Source organism: Ahaetulla prasina, chromosome 7 (assembly GCF_028640845.1).
Source record: "Ahaetulla prasina isolate Xishuangbanna chromosome 7, ASM2864084v1, whole genome shotgun sequence".
Classification (NCBI taxonomy): Eukaryota; Metazoa; Chordata; class Lepidosauria; order Squamata; family Colubridae; genus Ahaetulla; species Ahaetulla prasina.
Genome location: NC_080545.1, coordinates 64566463 through 64589443, shown reverse-complemented (window position 1 = coordinate 64589443; position 22981 = coordinate 64566463). Strand labels below are relative to the sequence as shown.

At 38.2% G+C, this 22981-nt stretch overlaps 1 protein-coding gene across 4 annotated transcripts in view; it reads right to left on the bottom strand.

The window, feature by feature from the left end:
• Positions 1–22981, bottom strand: part of ATF7IP (activating transcription factor 7 interacting protein) — a 103175-nt gene that overhangs the window by 69863 nt on the left and 10331 nt on the right. The window contains exon 1 of one of the 4 annotated variants that reach the window (XM_058190820.1): positions 19703–19952. The exons of the other annotated variants lie outside the window; for them this stretch is intronic. The gene's annotated coding sequence lies outside the window, so the exon portion shown is untranslated. Of the gene's footprint in view, positions 1–19702; positions 19953–22981 lie in introns of those variants that run through there. 4 annotated transcript variants of the gene reach the window in all.

Genomic DNA, 22981 nt, shown 5'->3' with positions numbered 1-22981 from the left:
TGTGCACAGTCACTCATGCGACCGTTACCTCTCGCTTGGATTATTGTAATGCTCTCTACATGGGGCTCCCCTTGAAGTGCACTCGGAGGCTTCAGTTAGTCCAGAATGCAGCTGCGCGGGTGATAGAGGGAGCTACGCGTAGCTCCCATGTAACACCGCTCCTGCGCAGACTGCACTGGCTACCTGTGGCCTTTCGAGTGCACTTTAAGGTGTTGGTTACGACCTTTAAAGCGCTCCATGGCTTAGGGCCTGGGTACCTACGGGACCGCCTGCTGTTACCACATGCCTCCCACCGACCCGTACGCTCTCACAGAGAGGGACTTCTCAGGGTGCCGTCCGCCAAACAATGTCGGCTGGCGGCCCCCAGGGGAAGGGCCTTCTCTGTGGGGGCTCCCACACTCTGGAACGAGCTTCCCCCGGGTTTACGCCAAATATCTGACCTTCGGACTTTCCGCCGCGAACTGAAGACACACCTTTTCATCTGCGCGGGGCTGGCTTGAATTGAATTTTAATGTCAAATTTTTATCAATTTTAAATGGGGTTTTAATGTATGGTAAATTTTAAATTTCCAGGCTAATTTAAATAAGTTTTTTAAATCGCATTTTAAATTGTACTTTGTATTGTTTGTTTTATTTTGCCTGTACACCGCCCTGAGTCCTTCGGGAGAAGGGTGGTATAAATATCAAATAAATAATAATAATAATAATAATATTTCACATGACTAAAATCTCAATCCCAATATCTCTAGTAAAACGATCTCTCTTAATAGTAGCTGAAATTCTTCTATTTCTACTTGATATATTAAAGAGGTGACTGCTGGTATGCATGCCAGCACTAAGATAAACATTGATAATTTGGCTCAATATAAGAATTGTTATATCAAGCACCGCACTGACTTACCAAAGAGCCATTTGTATGATACAATAAAGCATTCAATGTTAATTAACATGAAGTTATGACCTGCATTTTAAATCCTATGTTGAACAATTCTATCCGTAGAAGTGTAGAACAGATTTGAAGTGGCCACCAAATTTTTGATTATCAAACTGGAACTGGAAACCAGTAAGTAACTGTTATTTTAAAATTTCATTATTGTTAGAAATGGTGCCCACTACTAGTCATTTAGAACATTTATTTCATCATGGAAGAACAGTTGACAATGGTTAAGGCATAAGCATTTGGCATACTGCATATTTTCACTCTTTCAATAAGTGTGAGAATACATTTTAAACATTGGTAATTAGCCAATTTTATTAAATCCTTGTTATTCGTAGGCTTGTGTTCTTGAAAAATCTTTTGGAAATGGAAGCAGTTATTGAAACACCATTCCTAGTGAGATGAAATCATCTATAATCATAATATGGAGAAACATATTAAGAAAAGAATTTTCCTTAGTATAGCTCATGTCAGTATTGTGTGGTAAAGCTCTCAGACTTTTTTCCTTACTGTGCATGGCCATGAACATTGAGACGTTTGAAGAAAAATGTACATTTGAATAATGAATAAGTGAATCAATGGAAACAGAATGCTTAGAAAACATTGACTGAGTCTAATAACAATGGGTTTTCCTTCCTGTTATTAATACTGCTGTTCATAAGTTTTAAAACCCATCATCTAAATTTATTCTTTCTGTTGATTTAATATATTGCAATACATGAAATCCCACTCTCTTTATAAATGTTTAGCTGTCAATATTCAAACCAATGGAAAAAAAGTTACCCCCTTTTTATTTTGCTTGCAACTTACTGTATAATTGCCATTGGTCCTGACTGATGCTTCTTATTCTTTCTTCAACAAATTGGTCATGCAATTTGGAGTAAGAGGTATGTATAGAGGTGCATATGACCACAGATAAGCAGTATTAAGATAAAAGTTATACAAAACTCAGCTACATACTTGTCAATTCTGAGAGATGGTAACAAGGAAAGAAAATCTCAGCTGTAAAGGGAAGCCTGGGTTTACTCTAATGGATTCAAGCGGAACATCTTTTTATTTGTCCATAAAGAGAAATAGAATTACAAGTCTGTATTTACAAGTAGCAATATAATTGGGAGACATATTAACTTATTTCTACATCTAGCTGGCCTAAACCATGACATCCTGTTTAAGAGTCTGCTCCGAAGGCTTGTATATTTAGGCCTGGTCTGTGGTTATTTGTAAATAATATTTTTCTGAACTATACATTATGGAACAATAAGCAATAATCATCTAGCTGGGACCAGTAAGAACTAGTCTCTGCTTCTCTATCTAGTCTGGCCAGACCCTGATTACAATGTATAAGGCGGATATTAAAAGATGAGACATTCTGAGTTCTAACGGTTTTCGCTACAGCCACTAATTAAATAATGGGTGAGTTGCTTAATCATAATATTCACTAACCTTAAGATTTAGATTTACAAATGAATTTAGTTATGTAATATCGATAAACTCTGAACCATTTCAAGCTTTATTACTATGAAAAAATAGATAAACTAACAGATTAATGGTGAAGTCTCCTTAGTGAAGTTTTGTCAAGTTTTCAACACCAAGGGAAACTTTTGTTCTATCAGATTTTTTAAGATTTATAATTTAGAATTTTAAAAACATTCCATTGTTTAAATACTTTATTTTAACATTGTGTGTGTGTGTGTGTGTGTGTGTGTGTGTGTGTGTGTGTGTGTGTGTGTGTATGTAGGTAGGTAGGTAGGTCGGTCAGTCGGTCGGTCTTTGGTTATTCGGGTTTTCTCCCGCATAAAATTGGACGTGTCTTGGCGACATTTCGACGAAGTCTCATTCGTCATCTTCAGGCTGGTGTTTTCAACTTCGTGCTTCTAGGAGCAATGTGTGATCGCAGCTGTTTCTTCCTTTTAACTGCTAGTGGGGTTTGAAATGATTGGTTGGGAGCTTGGCTGTGTTCTGATTGGGTGGAGGTGTGTTCTGATTGGCTAGGGGCTTGGCTGTGCTCTGATTGGATGGTGGGGTTGGCTGTGCTCTGATTGGATGGGGGTGTGTTCTGTTTGGGTGGGGGCTTGGTTGTGCTCAGGTTAGTCTGAGTTGCAGGGGGATTTGAGCTGGTGAGCTGCTTTCCGTTGTTTGGATTCTCGTTTGTGGTCATGCTACATCTTATAGTGGGTGTCAGTCTGCTGCATGTATGGATTGGAGGGGTTTGAAATGGCAAATGAGGCAGCTGTGGTCTGGCTTCTGGTACGAGGTCGTGCTTTATCATTGGTGTGGGTTTGAGTCTGCTTTCCACGTGGATGTGTGGTGGTGGCATACTGTGTGGCCCTCGTGGGTGTGGGTCTGACGTCATTGCTCGTTAGGGACTCGTTTGTCGATAAGGGTGGGTTTCCAAATGGCTGGTAGGCGGGAGGTATCATCTCGTTTATTCATGCAGTGTTGACGTTTTTCTCTCTCGATGGCTTCTCTGATTATTCTGTTGTTAAAGTGTTCAGTTTTGGCGATAGTTCTGGTCTTTTTAAAGTCAATTTTATGTCCTGTGGCTTTAAAGTGTTGGACCAGGGAAGAAGTTGGTTCCTTTTTTCTGACTGAGTTTTTATGTTCTTCAATGCGTGCACTTATTCTTCTGTTGGTTTGTCCGATGTATGTGGTGGTGCATGCGGTGCATGGGATTTCATATACTCCTTGATTTCTAACTCAATTTTGTCTTTGAGGTTTCTTAGGATGGTGAATATTTTTCAGTTTGTGCAGAATGCTGTCTTGATGTTGTGTTTGTGGAGGATCTTGTTGATTCTGTCTGTGGTGCCTTATATATGGGAGGAGGGCTGTGCCGTTTTCTTGTTTTCTGTCTTGGATTTTAGCGGGGGTTTCTTTATGGATTAGTTTGGTAATCTTATTTCTTTGGAATCCATTGGATGTTAGTATGTTGATGAGAGTCTGTAGTTCGGTTTTTAGGTGTTGTTCATCAGCTAAGCGTTTTGTTCTGGAGATGAGTCTTTGCTCAGGAGTTGATCTGTGCTGGGTGGTGGTGTGAGAATGCGTGCAAATAGCAGTTTGTGTGTGTTTTCTTCTGGTAGATGGTGTGTCCAAGGAAGCCATTGGATTTCCTGTAGACTAAGACATCCAGGAAGGGAAGTTGGTTGTTAGCTTCTGTTTCCATGGTGAATTATATTTTGGGGTGTAGGCTGTTGAGGTGTATGAGGAAGTTTTCCAGTTTTTCTTTCCCGTGTGGCCAGATTATGAAGGTGTCATCTACATATCTGAGCCAGAGTTTGGGTTTGTGATCAGATTTTTCTAGAGCTTGGGTTTCAAAGTGTTCCATGTAGAGGTTTGCAATGACAGGTGAGAGGGGTGATCCCATGGGTGCTCCTTCTATTTGTTTGTATTTTTGTCCGTTATAGATGAAGTATGTGTTGGATAGGCAGTGGTTGGTCAGATCTAGGATGTGCTTGGGGGGGTTATATTTGTTTTGGATAGCTATTAAGGCTTCTTTGATTGGTACTTGGGTGAAAAGGGATATGACATCGAAACTCACAAGTAGATCGCTGGACTGTAAGTTTTGTTTCTTTTAAGATCTCTATGAACTGGAATGAGTTTTTTACGTGTGAGGCGATGGATTCTGCATAGGGCTGTAGTTGTTTGGCGAGAAATTTGGCTAGGTTTTGTAGAGGTGAGCCTATGGAGCTGACTATGGATCTGAGTGGGGTTCCTTCTTTGTGTATCTTGGGGAGACCATAGAGCTTAGGGTATCTGGATGATTTCTCTCTGGGAATGATTCTTTGCTGGATTTTTTTCGCTGATGGGGGAGGCTTTTATTTTGGATCTAGTGGTTTTTTTCTAGGTAGGTGGTAGGGTCTGTGTTTAGGGGTTTGTATGTGGAGTCTTGGAGTAGGTTGGTTAATTTGGTTTGGTAGTCAGATGTGTTCATAACCACCGTGGTGTTGCCTTTGTCTGCTGGTAGGATTATTATGCTGGTATCTTCTTTCAGGTTAAGTAGTACTGCCTATTCCTCTTTGGGTAAGTTGCTTTTGGGTGGCTTGCTGGTGCAGAGGATGTTGGTAATTTTCGAGTCTGATTTTGTTAACGTCATCAGGGTTGATTTTGGTCAGGCTGGTTTCCTACCAAACCAAATGTCATACTGACTACCAAAGACACTCATCTCCAGAACAAAACGCTTAGCTGATGAACAACACCTAAAAACCAAACTACACTCTCACCAACATACTAACATCCAATGGATTCCAAAGAAATAAGATTACCAAACTAATCCATAAAGAAACCCCCACTAAAATCCAAGATAGAAAACAAGAAAACGGCAAAGCCCTCCTCCCATATATAAAAGGCACCACAGAGAGAATCAGCAAGATCCTCCACAAACACAACATCAAGACAGCATTCTGCACAAACTGAAAAATATTCACCATCCTAAGAAACCCCAAAGACAAAATTGAGTTAGAAAATCAAGGAGTATATGAAATCCCATGCACCGCCTGCACCACCACATACATCGGACAAACCAACAGAAGAATAAGTGCACGCATTGAAGAACATAAAAACTCAGTCAGAAAAGAGGAACCAACTTCTTCCCTGGTCCAACACCTTAAAGCCACAGGACATAAAATTGACTTTAAAAAGACCAGAACTATCGCCAAAACTGAACACTTTAACAACAGAATAATCAGAGAAGCCATTGAGAGAGAAAAACGTCCACACTGCATGAATAAACGAGATGATACCTCCCGCCTACCAGCCACTTGGAAACCCGCCCTTATCGACAAACGAGTCCCTAACATGAGCAATGACGCCAGACCCACACCCACGAGGGCCACACAGTATGCCACCACCACACATCCACGTGGAAAGCAGACTCAAACCCACACCAATGATAAAGCACGACCTCGTACCAGAAGCCAGACCACAGCTGCCTCATTAGCCATTTCAAACCCCTCCAATCCATACATGCAGCAGACTGACACCCACTATAAGATGTAGCACGACCACAAACGAGAATCCAAACAACGGAAAGCAGCTCACCAACTCAAATCCCCCTGCAACTCAGACTAACCTGAGCACAACCAAGCCCCCACCCAAACAGAACACGCCCCCATCCAATCAGAGCACAGCCAACCCCACCATCCAATCAGAGCACAGCCAAGCCCCCAGCCAATCAGAACACACCTCCACCCAATCAGAACACAGCCAAGCTCCCAACCAATCAGTTCAAACCCCATAGCAGTTAAAAGGAAGAAACAGCTGTGATCACACATTACTCCTAGAAGCACGAAGCTGAAAACACCAGCCTGAAGATGACGAATGAGACTTCGTCGAAACGTCACCAGGACACTTTCAATTTTACGCGGGAGAAAACCCGAATAATCAAAGACCTACATACAAACACTGGCAAAAACCTCAGAAAACAAATATACACACACACACACACACACACACACACAGAGATACATACAATATTAAAATTATTTTACTTTTAAAATAATAAAAAATCTTAAAGATGGTTATTAAATTATGTCAAAGCTTCAATCTGTAATCTTAAATATATTCATGACATAGACTTCTACCAAAGGTAAATTAGAATAAAGAGATGGAAACATTTCTTCCTTTGGTCACATGCAGTTTTAAGCTTCTCGTGTTACTCTTAGATTTATTCTACAATGCTGACACTATCATTATTCTTGTTCAATGAATGCTGTTTCCCAAACATGTCATAGAATTAAACACTAGAAATAATGAACAAACGTTTTACATATTCACATATATATCAACACTGAAAAGATAATGCTATAGTAGCTATACCAAATATTTTGTACAATATGAAATTAAAGATGATTTCCATTTACTTATCTAAAATATATAATCTGGTGTGTTTTTAATTGGACATAGGCAAAAAAAAACCCTAAAATGCTGATTATTCGTTTTAAACTAAAATTCTATATTTGGTTTTTAATTGTATTAGGAATGTGTCACTGTAGTTCCAAAATGTACTAATGCAGACTTGAGAACTAGAAACTTTAGAGTAAATCTCCAATCTCACAGGATTCTTCAATCTAGAGATTAAGCAAATTCTTCCTGGTATGGGAGGAAATTGATCACTTTTTCAAATAATGTCTGAAAATGTAATTATATATATTTAATACTATCAGACATAAAACAAAATGAAAAATAAAAAACCCATCACTGTTTCTGTTACTTATTTTGAAACTGCAATTATATTTAGCGATAAAAATATGGGATAAAACTAAAGCCAAACTCTTTTTTATGAGAAGCTCACTAAACATGCTCACAAATCTCATCACAATAAATCTATGTCAATCACTCCATTAAATAATCAATCTGTGGCTATCTCCAACAATCCTAAACCCTCAAATATACTGCCATATAACCTAATCAGCTTTTTAAATCTTGAAACTATAATTAAACTAAACTATAATTAATTAAAAACTTATAAATATATTTTAAAAGATTATGAAATTACTTTTCTTACCTGGAGACAGCTTGACACTCATCAAATGAACTTCCTCCTCAGCTTAGCTGCTTATTTATCAAAAAAGTAGAACACTTCTAGGTCAGCCATCTTGAGAACAGGCTTTATTTGTCTTTACATAAGCAAAATATATTGTATGTTTGTTGAACCTGTCTAATGCATAATTTTTCATTTAACTATCCACATTTTTGGAAAAACGAATGCCAAGATTTTTATTTACACAACAAATGCTCCTAGAGGAATCATATTAGCTCTCAAATACAGTCTAAAAATGTCAGCTGCACTAGAAAGCTTTTAGAGTGAGATTATTGGCGATGCTTGCTGCAGTGCTACCAGTTGCCTCCACAGAAATGTGTGCAATGTGATGTCTCCCTTATAACATGTCACAGCAGAAAAAATGCATATTGTAACACAAAAGGAAACAACACATAAACTTAGCAATTTAAACTTTGTATACAAATTTAAAATTTTGTTCTTTTTTGCATTATTTTAGTAAATACTTTTTTTCAAATGATATCTATTTTAAGTATTTACTTTTATTCCCATTCCATCGGAGCAAAAATATCGCTTGGATATTCCAGATGGTGTAGACTCTTTACTCCCTGCCTGGTAGTAGAAATGTAGATAAAATAAGCATCTATTTCCTAAGTAACTGCAATAAGATGCTGCTAGAAAATGTTCACTATGTTTTATGTTCAAGGATGAATAGTTCTAAACAGAACTGAAAGTTCAATGATAATTTGCCTCAATCAAAATAAAAATTATCAATATTTTCAATACATAATAAAAATAATTTGACTGTTCATATATTTTTTATATTTATATACCTTTTTAAAAGTTCTTTCATACATGATAGAAATAATTAATGGTAAAACCTTGTTTGTTTAAAGTTATTTTGACTTTGTAGTACATATCTCATAAAATAAATAATTCCTGCATTCAATTTTAATCTTTTATTAAGTTTTTGTAAATATTTTATTTATTCCTTGGAACTTTCAAAATCTAGTATGTCATCAGGTTTGCATTGGATTATAAATAAATGTCACAGCTATTTTAATTATGTATGATTTAAAACATGACTATTTTAATTAAGTAAGACTTAAAACATGAATAATTCTCCATTTTCAGGATGATCTATTAACCTAGTTCCTCAGGAAACTTTTCCTTAAAACAGAGTTGAAATTCCTGGCTGACCACAAGCTTGATATTGTTCCATTCCTCTCCCCAATTAAGTTTTATATTCCAGAACAGCAGCGTGAACAAATAACACTAAAGCTTACTAAAGTTGCTACTGTGTTTCCTACTGAAGCTGAATTTTAATAGTAGCTGAATTTTAAGTTACTATTTTTACACTACTTTGGTGTTTTATTTTACCCCTGCTGATCAAGATCAAACCTCTGCATAATATGAATCATGGAGGGGGGGGGGAGGGGAAGAAATACTGCTTTAAGTAAATGTACAGTCTACCAGTGAAAATGAGGTAAAATGCATAATATACTGTATATACTCCTGCCCAAGAAACATGTATAGTATTATGTTTTGTATATTTTAAAGCTAAGTAATAGAATTATAGAGCTGGAAGGGACCTCAGAGGTCTTCTAATCCAACTTTTAGCATCCCAGTCAAATGGTTGTGCAGTCCATTTTTTAGTACCTCCAGTGATGGAGCACCCACAACCCTAGGAAGCAACCTGTTCCATTGATTAATTGTTCTGTCAGAAAAATTCTCCTTACTTCTAGGCTGGATCTCTTTTTAACAAGCTTCCACCCATTACTTCTTGTCCTGCCCTCTGGTATCTTAAAGAAAGAGTGTTGGTCTTACCTGAAAGCTTCTTCTTGTCATGTTGAAGGATAATACAATTCATCGGTGTTCCTCCACTTCCTTGCTTTGAGGCTGAGTCAATCATTTCTTTAGTCCCACCTCCTCCTACTGCGCATGCCCAGTTTTGATGAAGGCTGACTGATTGACATTTGGAGTTCTTTGGTGCTGTTACTGATCACTACCGGACTTAGGACCTGACAGTCACCAGAGTGGGATTGTATTATCTTTCAGCACAACAACAAGAAGCGTTCAGGTAAGACCAACACTCTTTCTCCGTTGTGCTGACAGGATAATACAATTCGTGGGACATACCAAAGCTGGCTGTCCTAAGGGAAGGGCAAAGTCTGGTCCTGGATCCCCACCACCGTATGTACTCTCTGAGATACTCTTCTGCCAAAGACTGCCTCTGCTGATGTGAAAGCGTCCAGCTTGTAGTGTCTAATGAAGGGTGACAGAAAAGACCATGTTGCAGCCCTACAGATGTCCTTGATGGAAGCCTGAGTATTCCATGCCGCTGTTTTGGCCGCGCTCCTCATTGAGTGGGCCATCACTCATACAGGCCAGTGGCAACTACTGAAGTTCATAGGCCTTATTAATGCATACTCGAATCCACTGACCTATTGTCAATGGTGAAATCTTGTTGCCCAGTGAGCTTAGCTTAACTGAAACGAACATTGACTCTTTCTGATAGAAGCCGTTCTCTTTAGATAGATGCAAATTGCCCTTTTAATGTCCAAGGAGTGCCACTGTACCGGCCTAGGAAAGAAATCCGGCAGTACTATCTCCTGTATCTTGTGGAAGGTGAAATTCACCTTTGGTAGAAAGGTGGGATCTAGCCGTAACACTATCCTATTTGAATGAAATACACATAGAACCTGTCTTATGGACAGGGTTGCCAGTTCAGATATTCATCGGGTGGAGGTAATTGCCACGAGGAAGACTATCTTCCAGGTGAGAAAGTTTAAGCTGGTGGAGCGTAATGGTTCAAACGGTTCTACCATTAATCTTCTCAGGATCCTTGTCAGGTCCCATATTCAATATCTATGAACCACTGGAGTTTTTAGGTTGGTTACTATTCTGAGGAAGCTGAACACCAGTGGGTGCCGGGTAATGGACCCCAACCTCCCGCTGTCCAAGCCTGATGCTATCGTTGCTACCTGTCTACATAAGGATTACGATAATTAGGAGACAGGGCTTTGTCCAGGCCTTCATGTAGGAATTCTAGAATTTGTATCACTGTGTTCTGTCCTCCTTCGCCTCCGTCCAAGTGATGGCTTAATTAGCCGGCACTATCAGCTCTGGCAGCAGAATAGCGAACGTATGCCAAGTTCTCTGATATCTCACTCGACGCTGGTGAGTCACTTCAGCTCTTAGTTAATCGGTTGATTTGCCGGCTACGAAGAGACACAGCAGTGCTCACTGCCTTTATATCCTGTGGGGTGTGGCTCCATGACTCAGCATTTCCTAGGCCTGCCCTATCCCTGCTTCTGTTGTTCCCTCCTTTCCTGCCTACGAAACCTAGGATCCAACCAAGCCTGATTGCTATCAGCTGGGTCTGAAGGCATGGCCGGGGGTGGGGGAAGAATCAGGGGACGGAGGCCTCGTTATCTCTTCCACCTGGCCTGCTTCTGGCTTCTGGAGCTGAGCCAGGGAAGCCGGTGCTCCTGAGGTAAGTCCTGACGGCCCTTCCCCCTCACTTTCCAAGTCACTTTCTGGCAGCAGGCCCGGCTCCAAGTCACTTTCTGGCAGGAGGCCCGGCTTGGGGGGCGCAGACACAACACACTGATACTGTGGTTGGTTCGATATGTGTCTTATCACACCAACCCCAGAAGGCTCTCCATGTGGTGTCGTAGATCCTATTGGTTGAAGTCCTTCTAGAAGCCTATATTGTCTGAATAACTTTGGTGGGGCATTTGACCTTACCTAATCTAGCACCTTCAAGTGCCAGACGGGTTAGTTGAAGCCACTGCAGTTCTGGGTGTAGCAGATCCCCTTGGCTGAAACATGCTGTGTCCGTGGGAATCCTCCATGGTCTGGCCACCGACAGGTTGACCAGATCTGCGAACCACGGCTGTCTGGGCCAGTGTAGTGCTATGAGCAGGACCTCTGGCCTCTCCTCCACTATCTTTCTGATCATTTTCAGGATCAATGGTAGTGATGGGAATGATATAGCAGTCTCCTAGGCTATGGGCTGCAAAGAGCATTGGCTCCTTCCACTCCCGGTGTTGGGAATCTTGCATAGAATCTTGGCAGCTATGTATTCATTTTGGATGCAAAAAGATCCAGGACTGGACTCCAGTATCTTTTTGCCAACTCCTTGAATAGGTCAGGATGCAGGTGCCACTCTGAGTGCTCGACTCTTGCTCTGCTGAGCCAGTCTGCCTGTATGTTTGAGATGTGTTCTGCTCTGAGCAAGAGGAGATGCTTCACTTGCCCAGCATTCTGCTTCTTGCATGAGCACTTTGGAGGGTGTCTCCCCACCCCGGCAGTTTATGTGTGCCTTGGTGACCATGTTGTCCGTCAGGAGGAGTATGTCAATCCATTGTGATGCTCTGGAACCTTTTTAATGCTAGGTGAGTTGGCCTGAGTTCTACCCAGTTTATGTTGTTCTTGAGATCTGCTGGGGACCACTGACCCTATGCTATCTGGGATTGGCAATGTCCTCAACCAACCAAATAGGCTGGCGTCTGTTGTGATGGTCAGGTAATTTGGCTCCTTGAAGCAACACCCCCTAGTTATGGCCTGTGACCTCCACCACTGAAGTGATTGCCTCACCCTTAGTGGAACCCACAACCTGATCCTGGTGTTGTGCCTATCTGATCTCTGATGTGGTAGCATGAACCATTGCTATGTCCTTATATGCAGGCGTGCCCAGGGCACAATTGCTATGCAGAACACCATTTTGCCTAGGAGCTACAGTAGAAGATCCAAAGACACTGTTTGGGCTGTTAGGATCTGATCCGCCAGTGCTTTTATGCTGGTTTGGCATTCCTGTGACAAATACACCTTGCATGAGGTGGAATCTATGACTGCTCCCAAATGAAGCAGTCGATTGGTTGGAGTCAATTGACTCTTGTCGAAGTTGATGGAAAATCTGCGATTCTGCAGTGCTTGTATTGCTGTTTCCAAGTCCTCGTTTGCCCTGGTCTTTGTTGAGGACTATAGCAATATGTCGTTCAGATAGCATTGGACGTGAACCAGAATGATTTGGTGAATGTTCTGGGCACTAAGTATAGCCCAAATGGGAGGGCTCTGTACTAGTAATGCTGGCCGACAAAGCAGAATCATAGGAATTTCCGATGATCTTGAAGAATGGGAATGTGCAGATACGCCTTCATGAGGTCTATTGATGTTAAGATGTCACCCTCTCAAATGTTACCCAGTATTGGTTGGAGGGACTGCATTTTGAATCTTCTGTATACTATGTGACAATGTAATTGTTTGAGGTTTAAAATTGCTCTCCACCCCTCCCCCGAAGCCTTTGGCACCATGAACAGGATTGAGTAGGACCCTTGTCACTGTTTGTCCCGAAGGACAGGTTCTATGGCCTGGATGTCCAGCAGATGTTGAACCGCTGTCCCCATGATGTTCCTTTTTGTCCTGTCCCTTGATATTGGGCACCTTCTGAAGAGTTCGGGGTGTGTGTGTGTATAGAAATTCTAATGCTAGACCTCGCTTTACTGTGTTCAGGACCCAGGCATCCCCTTATTGTCACCCATCGGTTGGCAAATAGGCCCAGTCTTCTGCCGATAGGTGGATTGCTCTTACTGTCATTTGTTGCATTGGAAGGGCCTGGTTGAACCCCGGAATTAAACTCTCCCAGGAAACCATTGTCCTGTCTTGTCTTTAAATCCGGCTCTGTCCAATTGACTGGCCTGGCTGAATGTGTGGAGCCTCTGGTTCTGCTAGTGATCAAAACCGCATCTGGGTGTATAGGGTGAGGAGCGCCGCTGGGTATGTCCATATATTTTAGGCAAAAATTTTCTCTTGTTCCTGGTTTCCATCAGTATAGATTCTATGGACTCACCAAATAGCCTGTTCCCCTTGACTGGGGCAGAAGCTAGTTTCCATTTAGGTTTTACATCCGCCTGCCAATGGTGGAGCCAAACCAAATGTCTTACAGCTACCGAAGCTGTGATGGCTTTGGAAGTGTACATAGTGCCACTGAGAGTGACATCTGCTGTAAGTTCCAGCGTAACTATTACCTTATTAAAATCTTATTGTGATCAGAGATCACCAGGTGATGCCTTGTCCTGCATCTCATGAAGATGGACCAGAGCAGCTCTGCTGAAAAATGAGGCAGTTGTGGTAGCTTTGACTGCCCACGCTGCTGCTTGGTGGACCTTACGAAGGGTCTGTTCTGCCTTCTTGTCCTCTCCTTTCAAGCCCTCCTCTGCCTCCTTGGCTAGGATGATCGAGGATGTTGAGGCAGTCACTGGGCCATCAATCATTGAAGGTTGTAAAGACTCTGCAAATTCCGGCTCTACATTATAGATCTTCTTTTCCTTCCCATCTGGCGTTGGGAAAATCACTGGTTGGATCATTTGTCCATTCACCACCTCTCTGAACAGTTCGGGAGAGGGAACCGTCTCACATTCCACCACTGGTCTTGCAAAAAGCCTATCTTTTGTATTTGTCATGAATGGTTTTATCCTAGTTGTCATAGGGTCATGTCAGTTGCTGCCTTGGCATGTTAGGAAGAGCTTGAACAGGCTTGTTTGAAACAGACCACTAAATGCTGGAATATCTTCCATAGTTTCCTCTTCATTGGAGAATTCTGTCTCCCTTTGTTCCTCCTCTCCTGAAATTGAAGCCTCACTTGGAGTGGATGAAATGCAGGAGAAATAATAAATAATCCATACATCTGAGCCAAGACCAGCTGGGTGCTGCAAGGACGGGGTCTGCGCGGACCTATGTAAGGTGCTGAGAGGCGGATGCTCTCAACTCCAACTTTAAACTAGTTTTAACTCATTGTTACCTCGGAACTAGCTTGCAGCCAAAATAAAGCCTTTCAGAAACTACAGTTGCAGTGTGGATTGTTTGGGCTGTTTTGTTTTGTCCAGGAACTGTGAGAAAACCTGTGTAACACCAGGTCCCCTTTCTGCCTCTTTGCTGGTAAAGGATGATCCAGTTCTGATATTCTCTCAACGTTTACAGGGCTGGTCTGATCCTCGTCAGACATTACCTGCGTTAAAGCCTGTGATATCAGAGCTTTCATCTTATTCGTAAGTGCAGATGATCTAGTTCCTGAAGTTGTGGGAGTGTATGTAGCCACATACATGAGGTTCCCAAAGTCCTGAAACTTTTCTTGCAATTCAGGCAAGGATTCATCCTCTCCCAAAAAAAGGATCATTTGGTTTGATTGCTAACCAGCTCCCACTGATGTTGCAGCTCTGGCACTAATTCCTTGGTGCTTCATCTCTATTCGCTGAAATACTGAAGGTCGAGAAATTCCATTCCGCTCCACCTCCTTTTCACCTCTTGCAAAGCACCTCAATGGCTTTCTGTCTCTTCAAAGCATCTTTCTCCTCAGCTTTGGAGGATTTGTTGGAAATTAGAGGCTTTCCTCTCATCTCAAGTGTTGCTGCTCTTGCAGCCGTTCTGTGGCCCTCTGAGCTCATTTCTCGGGCTGGGCTTAGGGCAAGGAATCCCTGCTCCTCCCCACTTGCCCGTCTTGGAGTAATCCTCCATGACAGCTTGGTTTTTACTCACGGTTCTGCTACCTTTATTTTTCCTATTATTAGTTGGATCCCGTGATGTAAAACAACTCTTCCTCTCTGTGCCTCTTCTTTGCATGAAAGGCTGAGTCAAAACTGGGCATGCACAGTAGGAGGAGGGACTAAAGAAATGATTGACTCAGCTTCAAAGCATGGAAGTGGAGGAACACCCATGAATTGTATTATCCTGTCAGCATGACGGAGAATAAGTTTAACCTCTCTTTTTTGTGACAGCCCCCCACCAAGTACTGGCAAGTTATCATGTTCCCCTAATCCTTTGATGGGCTAGAAATATCTAGTTCACTCAAGCATGACCCTTAACCATTGAGAAGACTCTTGTTCAGAATACCCCAAGAAGTGTGGTGATGCTGTAAATCCAATACCAAGAAAAAACTGCTAAAAATATATATATATAGTTGTTATCTCACTTTGCTGGATTTTATATAAATAAAAACACAAACCATGGAAGGCTACTAGAACATTATCTCAACAAAAGAGGTTAAATATTGCTATCAAGTATTGTCTTTTAAAAAAAACTTCAGCATTTTTAAAAATTTGAAATTGATGTTATTTACAGAGAGTAGAAACTTGGCATAAAATGTGTTCTGAATCTGAAATAAATCATTTTAGCAAATTGTGATTTTATAACTGAGGAATTATCATATACTTTGATTATCTGAGACTAGATTGTAACCATTACTGATTCATTAAAGAGTAAACCCACTGAAATCTACAGGACTTGCTTTTAAACTGAAAAAAAAATCTTTGAAAATCTCCGAATACTGTGATTGATAAAGAAATTAAAAGAAGTTATTTCAAAAATAATCACAAGGTAGTCCAGTGTAATGAAATGCAGTTTAAATAAAATATTTCTAGAAAGGCTTTAAGATAAACAAGGATGAAGCTTTGCTTTTAACTTCAAGAAAAATGGTTCTCTAATTCTGGAACCTGTGAATGTCTAATTTGCAGCTAGTTTAATACAAATAAATGATAATGAACAAACCTCAATTATTGGATAAGACTCTGGAAAGGTATTTGAGAGTCTTGAATTATTATTATTAAAGACCTTATAGAAGCAATGTGAAATCTGAAAATGCAGATTTTGCTGTATTATTAATTTTCAGTGCTGTTAGCATCAGTTATAAGGTCTACAGCTATAGCTCAGAAATTATTGGAGATCTATTAATTCTTCTCTGAACAATATAAAACACTTCCACATGCACATTATTTTAAATGTCAGTGGTTACTTTTGATAGCTTGTAGTGAGGGATGATGATGAAGAACGTCCACTCTTATTCATTAGAAAACTTTCTGCCCTCTAGGAAACTAAGAAACTAAAGTTAAAATATTTAGGGAATAAGTTTAGAAACTAAACTTAAAATATTTAGGGAATTATTAAAATTATTGTTGGGTAGAGCATAAAAGCAGTTCAAGTATGAAACAAATTTCAGGAACTGAATGTTGGAGATCACCAAGAAGCCAACTTTATATGTAGGCTATCAAGGAGGTCCATGTGTTAAATTGACAACCTAATTTTTCATAAATTGCACAATTAAAGCGATAATGCTGCATCTGTAGCATTTTATTCTTAAAATAACACTGATTTTGCCTCATTTTAACTCCTTTATCATGCAAAGTATTTCATGATCAGTGTTTACTAAAAGTCACATATTCATTGCAGTTTTTTTAAACCATGAGATATTTTAAAAAGGAATTTTAAAAGGCACACAATACATTGTTTTAAAAATCAAGCATCCAAAAGTAACTATAATTTAGTGTACTATTATAAGAGTAACCCAACAATAATCTGTTATAAATGCTCATTGCATCAGATGGAATATTTTAAAGCAGCAAATAACTAGAATGAAAATTTTAGGTGAGTTTTCTAATGAAGCCTTCTCACAAATGTGCTGCAGATGACTAATTATCTAGTGGAAAATTATAGAGTATAAGCAGTGAGAGAAAAAGCAATTTATCAAAGTTGATTCTATCTCATTAAAAGATTGTATATGCAAGAGTAGAAGCTGGGTTGTTGTAAAGGTCAATCTTGCAATGTCAGTGAGGTCAGTGTGCTGAATTTTGGGGGTGGAAGAGGAAGAGAAGTAATGTAAACACCAGATTTAATGTACAACTTTAAAACAATTTTTAAATAGAAAGTATATGATGGTTAAGATGTGCATCTTTTTTATACTGACAAATCAAAAAGCAAGTATATAAAATCACTGAATTATTTCAGTGCTTGTATATTTTAATAAAACCTTTTATTACAAAATGATAAAATCATACAGTGAAAGAAATTGAGCTAACAATGGTAATGTTACAAGTCTAGACAGGATTGTAGCTAATCTTCCACTTCTACAGGCACAATGTATCTGAAACGATGCATTGTTGAAATCCACTATTTCCAACAGAAGAATTAAATAAATGCTGAAATCTCACATTGAATTGAAGTTAATAAATAGACTTTTGATAGAACCTTAGACCAATTACAAAAGAAACATTGCTTGTTTTAATTACACAAAATAACTGATAAAAAATAATATTTTAACATTTTTAAAGTAAGCCTATTCTATATTCTTTTAAAATCATGAGAAAACTTAACTAAATAACAGCTAGAATATTTGTACCAATTAAATAAACACTACAAAACACTAGAGAGAAATAAAGCATTATACAAAGTGGAAAAGTGCAAAGCAAAATAATTCTATCTTGTTTCTTGATAATTATTTGCTTTCTTCCATTGGATTGCAGTAATTATGGAAAATTCTAGATTTAGGCATCAGCACAAAGGAACAAAAATTATTTTTGATATTTTAGATAACAAAGTAAAATATAGCTAATATCTGAAAAATATTCAATCATCTAAAATATTTCATAAAGAAATGTAAGTGGAATACAAATAAAATTTATTAAATATGAAGAAAGTGTTTTTCTCTTTTTATAAATTGATTATTTTGCAAAACCTCTTTAAAATTTATTATTGAAAAGATTGTCAATATTCATAAAGTATGCAAAATAACAAAAATATATTTTGTAACAGATCATGTTTATCGGTAACATTTTTACTGCTTGCTTCTATGACTATCACATTTGCCAGATCATTTATCTCTTTAAAACCCATGCAATGATAAATAAATGCCTAACTTACACAGTAATCCTACTTAAAGAACAAAAATTAAATTGAAATCTTTTTATTATATATTTTATAATACTGTACATTTTGCTCCTGGAAAATGTGACTTCAAACATATAATTCATATATTCTTAACTTACCCAAGTTAGCTTTTTAATTAGATATTTAAGGATGAATAAATAAATAGTACTACCCATTAATTTTAAGAGGTTAGTGAAGGGATGGTTTGATAATGAATGTGGACATATTGCCTCTCCTCGTGGAACTGCTTTTTGAAAACAAACATCCCTCTTGCACTAACACCCACTGATATTCTAATAAGTGCAAGCACAACCACTTCTTGCAAAAGGTATAGGCAAGTTTTGCCCCAAGTATGGGTACAGTTGTCAGCTTTCTCTTCACAAAAGTAGCAACATTTTCTTAGTTTTTAAAAAATACTATTACTATTCAGATAAGCAGTCACCTATACTACTCTTCAATTACAGTATAGGAGAATTGAATAAAAGGTACTATGTTTTAAGTAAACCTGATATAAAAAATGTATAGCATACAAAAATTATGATTTAATGGGCAACAATTCTTTTGACAGAGACATATTTATATGAGATGCTAATGCCAATCTTATAATTAATAATCAAGTGTCCTGCAGCAATATCAAAATATCCTCCTAAAAGCACATTAAAAATTTAAACAACGTAATATTTTTTCCTTCGGTAGGTGGCAGCACTTTGCTGAACTTATCTGGTATCAGAAGGGGCAGGCCTGTTAGGACATGGATAAAAGACGATCATGGAATACCAGGCCTATAAACTAAACTAGTGAGTTGAAAAATTTCAATGAAGAAGGCCATGGCAAATGTCCATGAAGACAGCAGACATCCAACTCAAAAGAGTTTCTATCTTAATATCCGTTTCTGAACTTTGCGCTATTAATTTACCTTTCTTATTTATGCTTCAAGGTAATACTCATGCAAACCTAAGATACCATTAATAAATCATGTACAACAAAATAGGAATGTGGATCATAATACTTTTATGTAAGTGAACCTATATTCAAATGAATATGCACCGAAACCTTTTTTTAAAAAAATCTAATACTATTTTACAAAACAGCAAATACAAAAATTTAAGAAGTAATTTTTAACATTGTATATGAATACATCGTTCGAGTAAATGCTATTCAAAAATAAAGGGGTTCTATCTTGTTTCAGATATTGAAGAATTTAAAATTATATTTGTAAATATAGTTATAACTTTTACAAACCTTTATGAATGATTAAAAATATTTATTTAAAACTGAATACAAAGATTAACAAACATACCATATCTTGGTTTTTGTCTAAATTAGCTGATGTGAATGTCAAAACAATTATACATATTTATGATAATTTTACATTAATGTGACCCTTTGACCCCAACCCTTCACCGAATGACTTTTGCAAACCTCCTGGAATAGCCAAACTCCCTGTAATTCTTCATCACAAGCTGAAAACTGAAACAGAAAAACTTCTGTTCAATAGTTTTACTTCATAGTCTAATATTTGTATATATACATCCTGAACTAATTCATGAAAAACAAAAACTTAATTGCTCTTACCTCTAAATCTGTAACATGTGACTGCATCAGATTTGCTCATTAGCATAGTCATGCTAAACTGCTCCAGAGACAATTTCATCAGCCATTTTGAGACTGCACTGTTTCAGCTACACTGAAAGTGTGATTAAAATGGCTGCAGTGTATATTCAGTCTCAGCCAGTAAGAACGTAGCAATGTGTGAATCACTTGTCACAAAGCACCTCCCTCCCTTATGGAGTATACACTATTAGTGCTATTAGTGCATGTGCTGCAGAGATATGGCACAAGTGCTAGAAGTAAAAAACTCACAAGACACAAAGATTGTCTCTGTGAACCAATCGGTAGCTCAGGATATAATATCTGAACTGAATCCAAGCAGCTGCAAGTCCATGTCACATATTATTGACTACAGGAATGAAGCCAAATATTACTGGCAGGCAAGGAATGCTATGCAGGAGGAGCCTGATTTCAACTCCCTTTTTTTTCTTACAGCATTATAAATTCTGTTTAAATCGTTTACACTACACAATGTTACAAAAAGAATTTTTTGTAAGATGCTACACAGGAAGGTAAGTATTAGGTTGTTTTTAATCAACTACATATTTCCAACATAGTGCTTTAACTGAAAGATCCGGAGTAAATTTTAATTCACATCAAACAATTTTTTTAAAATAGTAAATTGCTATAACTTCACCAGGCCTGCATATTTGCTAAACAGTTACAGTTAATCTCATGGAAGGGAGGGAGAAAATATATAAAACAGAATCAATTAAACTGATAGTAAATTAAACAATCATACAAACTTGTCTTAATGCAAACATGTTAATGAGGTTTTTTCTCAATGTGGGATTTAAAAAATCTAATAAAAATGTTCTTAAGAGTATATATTACAGAAATATTAAATTCTATAGCTGAATTATGGACATGTTAGAAGTTTGTTTCGTATCCTAAGGAGTTGTTTAACAAATTTCATTGGCCAGATATAAATATATTACCATATTTTCAGTACTGGCAATATGTTTTACTGCCCAGTGCCTGAGAATGAATTGCTAAAATTTAAAATAATCAACCGAAAATTATTTTCAGTGATACTGAAAATTAAAACAAATATCATTCAGTACTACTTAAAAGTCAAGGTGCTTCAATTTCATCAGATGTATTATTAAGATATTGATATAATGCCCATCCCTGCTCTCTTGCCATTAGATATGATGGTTAGGGCTATTCGGAATTGGAGATTAGCAATATAGATTTCCTATCTCCAATATAAGTAATCCTAATCCTTACCCTTATTCTTCAGAAACAGAGACAAAAATACTAACACCAAAAGTGCAAATAGATTAAAATGTATATGACACAACATTTTATCCCATGGGTACTTGGGTTGGTGTCAGTAGATTCCATGTTCCATCTAACCTTTTTAGAGCTTCTTTTAGTGAGAGGCTCTGTTAAATCTTGCAAAGAAAAAGAATGCCTCCAGGCTCATATTCTTTTTTGGAAGAGTTTCTGCTTGCAAAATAATAAACTGAATTGGTTACATAGCGAGCTATAGAAGCTGACACAACATAACCTCATCAATAAACTTGTTGGCCAAACAGGTATTGGTAACTGATCCTGACCACAGTATCTATTTTTAAACAACATTACTATTTCTAGCATTAGTTTTTATTTGATATAAGTTTATACCTAAATGTTGTAATTTATCTGCTGCCCATCTCGTGGTTCAGGCAACTGAGTGGTTTGAGTTAGATAATAGCAGCAGGAAATGGACAAATGTTTAGGGTCACAAGAGAAAAGTTGCAGATTCACGTGATTTTATTAATGAAAGAACTTAGAAGAAAATCACTTATATCACTGACAGTGTAAAATTGGGAGTTTTAACAGTGGTTGATAGTTTTGAAAAGAGAAGGAGTAAGAACAAAAAACAATTAGAATAAAAAAGAAGGTACTAAGTTCAGTTTGTCCACATTAGTCTGAAGTAACAGGAAAATATCCACCTGGAAATCCAGGAAGACAGTTGGAAAACAATCTTCACCCAAGACAAGATCAGAGAATTACACCTGAGCATCACTGTGACATGAACAATAACAACGAAAGTATCAGAAATCTGAAACAGATTATATACAGTAAACAAATGTGGGCCTAAAACAGGACCCTAAGCCTCCTAGTGGGGAGTGACCATGCTATATTGCAATTCAACATTTTGCAAGCACAAGCAATGGAACAAATCAAACTGGAGTCTTGGACTTTAAGAGAGCTGATTTCAACAAAATTAGAGAATACTCGGGAAGGATTTCATGGTTAGAAAAACTCAAGAGGAAACCAAACCAAGAAACTTGGGAAACTGTAAAAAGTGTTATTATAAAAGCCAAGTCTAGCACAATATTACTGAAGAAGAAAAATAAGAGATCCCAGAAGAAACCAGAATGGCTGCATAAAGACTTCTCTGATAAACTGAAAGGCAAAAAGGATAAGTATAAAACTATAGAGAGATTTGAGTTCAAATCATCAGAGCCAGATGGATTATATTCCAGGATCTGAAGGAGCTGGGAGACAGGATCTCAGAACCCCTGAACCATGATCCTGAAGAACGGGGACTGGAAAAGAGCTGATGTGGTTCCCATTTTCAGAAAAGGGGAAAAAACCAATCCAAGAAACTACAGACCTATCAGCCTGACATCAATACTTGAGAAGATCCTGGAAAGAATCAAGTGAACACCTAGAAGCAAGCAAAGTTATAACCAGAAGCCAACATGGATTTGTCAAAAACAGATCATGCCAGACAAACCTTATTGCATTTTTGGCAAATTGGACTAGTGAAATGCTGTGCATATAATTTATCTGGATTTCAGTAAGGTATTTGATAAAGTAGACCACAACCTACTACTTCATAACATAGAAAAATGTGGGTTAGACAGCATCGCTATCAGATGCATTCATAACTGGCTGACCAACTGCATTCAAAGTGTAGTCAATGGAACTACATCTACATGGCAAGAAGTATGCAGTGAAGCACCTCAATGTTTTGTCTTAAGCCCAGTATACTTCAACATCTTCATAAATGATTTAAATAAGGGGATATAAGAGGAACTCATCAAATTTGCAGACAATATCCAGCTGGTGAGAAAGACTAACACTGCAGAAGACGGCTTAAGATTCAGAAGGATCGTGACAGACTTGAGCACTGGATCATACCCAACAAAATGAAATTCAATGTAAGGTTTTATATTTAGGCAAGAAAAACCAAATGCACAGGTATAGAATAGATGGTACCTGGCTCAACAACAGTGACTGTGAGAG